The 3,186-nt window shown below is 36.5% G+C and overlaps 1 long non-coding RNA gene across 1 annotated transcript; it reads right to left on the bottom strand.

Annotated features, from left to right (window-relative positions):
• Positions 1–438: 438 nt before the first annotated feature.
• LOC137503017 (uncharacterized) lies at positions 439–908 on the bottom strand. The gene is made up of 3 exons (XR_011018990.1): positions 877–908; positions 693–787; positions 439–591 (listed from the first exon to the last, which is right to left on the bottom strand). It is a non-coding gene; the product is annotated as an uncharacterized lncRNA (long non-coding RNA).
• Positions 909–3,186: the final 2,278 nt, after the last annotated feature.

Here is a 3,186-nt window from a genome sequence, read left to right as displayed (position 1 = left end):
TTTGAAATGTAACTTCGTTATATCAGAAAGGACGGGGCAATCAGAAATGTATTATTTCCCAGCAAAGTTATAACATTCTTAATCTCATGGAATGGCTCTTACAATGGTACAGCTAACTCCTCGGCTTCTCTTCTTTCTTCTTCTTCTTCTTCTTCTTCTTCTTCATCTTCATCTTCATCTTCCTCCTCTGATTCACTGCTTCCATGATGAATGACTAGTTCCTCCACTTCAGAAAGACCTCTCACCTCATTATTGTAGAACTCGACAATCTTCTTCTCAGTGTGTTTCACTTCATTTCTCCACATCTCTGCTGTCACCTATAAGATATATTGAAGTATCACAACCTGACAAGTAAACTCCACTTGCCTATATCCAATAAATAACATTTCCACTTGGCCTACCTGATCAAGAGATTCTTTCCACACAGCTGTAGCTCTGTCCAATCCGTGACCAGGTCTTGAAGCCACTGTTTTGTTATAATACTGTTTTGCCACAGACCATACAAATTCGATGGCATTGAAAAATGAGTGGTATGGAGGAAGTCGTAAGACAGTATGGCCTTCACTGTGCAGCATCTCGTCAACAATGTACCTGGTTTTAAAGAAACAGAGAAATATTGTTATGCATACATGAAAGTCAAATACACGAGTGTAAACAACAATATCTAAACTTATGTTTACGTGCTTCTGTACCTCTTTAAGTGACTTCGATTCATATTACACAACCTTTGCAGCTCATCTTTTGTAGCATTTTCTGGTGGAGAAACTCCATTCTGCCTTAACCATGACTGTAAATTAAAGGAAAAATAAAAATTAATTTCTGTAACATCATTAAACATCATTCAGTAGAAGGAAATATTCAATTAAGTATAATTACCACTAATTGATCCTTCCTCCATTTCGTTGTTGGTTGATTCTCAACAAGCTTACAGTGATATGGTGCATTATCCATTACAATAACACAGGGTCCTATATTTCTTAATCCTACGATTAATTGCGTCTTCACACCCACATCTGAAATTTCTCGCTGTTCATAGCACCTGATTTCTCTTCAAGTTTGTAGCAAATATCAAATCAGCACCTGTAAGAATTTTAACTTTTAGTATGAAGTTATTTCTTCTAAAAAAAGTATTCCCTAAAAATATGAGATCAACCCTCTTCAAGGATAGGCCTATTAATAAAAAATGTGATTTCTGTTGAATGATACAAAAAGCTGTCTGATTTTAAGTGAAACCAACTACTATGTAGCAAAGTCACCTGATGATGAAGTCAATGAATTACTACTTACACTACTTTATCGTAACATCTCTCATGAATGTATCTCCATTAGTAGGCCTATATCTGGATTAGAAGTCCACGATCACTTGCATTAAAGATATAAGTATAAACACCCATTTCAATACCTTAGAACAAATGTAATTGCTGCGAACACTGAACCTATATCAGGCAGTAAGAAATAAGAAGCTTGGAAGGTGTTTAACAGTCAGGTATCAAGCACTGATTCAGGTGGAGATTGTCGAATGCAGAATAAACATAATAAATAGGCCTACAATACAAGTAATTTACTGATACAAATATCCAGTAATATTATATGAAAATACACTGAGTAATCATTGGCCTAAAGTGAATACATGCAAGTCTTTTTAATAACCAAGAGATCCCTTAACAGTGGAGAAGTCAAAATCAAAAACCACGTACAGAGCTCAATGAGCGGTAAGTTATAATGCCACTTCCGATCTAGTGCCAGTCAATTTCAATCAATCAGTCACCACTGATCTGTACTTGGGACAGTCGCCCAGGTGGAAGATGTAGTTTCAGGGATAGGCCTAGTATTTTCTTCAATAATTGCAAAGAATTTGGAAATTTATTGAACATCTCCCTTGGTAAATTACTCCAATCCCTAACTCCCTTCTTAAAAAAGAAAGAAATATTTGCCCCACTTTTCATCAACTTTATCACTGTACTGTGATCTTACCCACTTTTAAAATACCACCGAAACGTATTCGTCTACCAATGTCATTCCACACCACCTATCCACCGACAGCTCAGAACATACCACTTAGTCCAGCAACTCGTCTCCTTTCACCCAAGTCTTCCCAGCCCAAACTTGACAAAATTTTTGTAACGCTACTCTTTTGTCAGAAATCACCCACAACAAATCGTGCTTCTGTCTTTTGAACTTTTCCAGTTCTCAAATCAAGTAATCCTAGTGAGGGTCTCATACACAGGAACTGTACTTAAGTTGGGGTCTTATCAGAGACTTATGTGCCCCCCCCCCACATCCGTACTACAAACCCTAAATACCCTCATAACTATGTAAAGAGAGATCAGCTCACTATAATAAAATGAAGTAAAATAAAGTAAGAACATACCAGGTACAAAGTCATCTTTCGTTCCAGCATGAACAATAACCAGTCTTCCTCCCTCACACAGGTCGACGAATTACTCCTTGAACATCATGTCCAGATTTGTGTGGTTTATTCCAGGAGTATGTGGGTGACCCTGAAAGAGAAATGCACAATTGAAACCAAAGACACTTGATGAAGATATATTATTCCAAGATTTTTTAATATAAAATGTAATATATAACATGTAATATATAACATATATATTCACCATTCATAAAAATCCAAGTCTCATCCAAGAAAACAACAGGTTTTGGTTTCTCACTGTCCTTATTATGCATGTATTCTCTCAGAAAACAGGATCTCTTAAAACAAATGTCTTCATTTTCTTTAACATACGCATAGGGATCACCTTGACTCCACACAAACCCCATGGCCTTCAAAATTCTTCTTAATGATGTTTCAGAGCCCTTGTACAAATAAGTGTCATAATTTGCTTTCATGTGATCGAAAACCTTTCTTACAGTTACTACTTCTCCTGTGGGAAGAAAAAAGAGAGTTACAAGGGACTCAAAAGAGCTGTATGACAATACATGCACAAAACATTTCTAGGAGCTTATCTGACCTGCGTGCCAATTTCTATAAATAATGTTGCAATAGATTCCTTATGAAGTCACCTTACATTTATGTAATTTATCATAAATAAACCTTGCTATCGCTTCCTTAGACAAACTGTCTATGCCGGTCACTGGATGTTCATGCTTCCGGCGTTTACCTGGTGTAGAAAACTCAACTCCCTTCTTGAAATTTCCTATTACTTTTCGGACTAAACCGAAACTACA

Source organism: Anabrus simplex, chromosome 14 (assembly GCF_040414725.1).
Source record: "Anabrus simplex isolate iqAnaSimp1 chromosome 14, ASM4041472v1, whole genome shotgun sequence".
NCBI classification, from domain to species: Eukaryota; Metazoa; Arthropoda; class Insecta; order Orthoptera; family Tettigoniidae; genus Anabrus; species Anabrus simplex.
The sequence above is the reverse complement of the archived record's forward strand: the minus strand, read 5'-3'. Positions and strand labels throughout refer to the sequence as shown.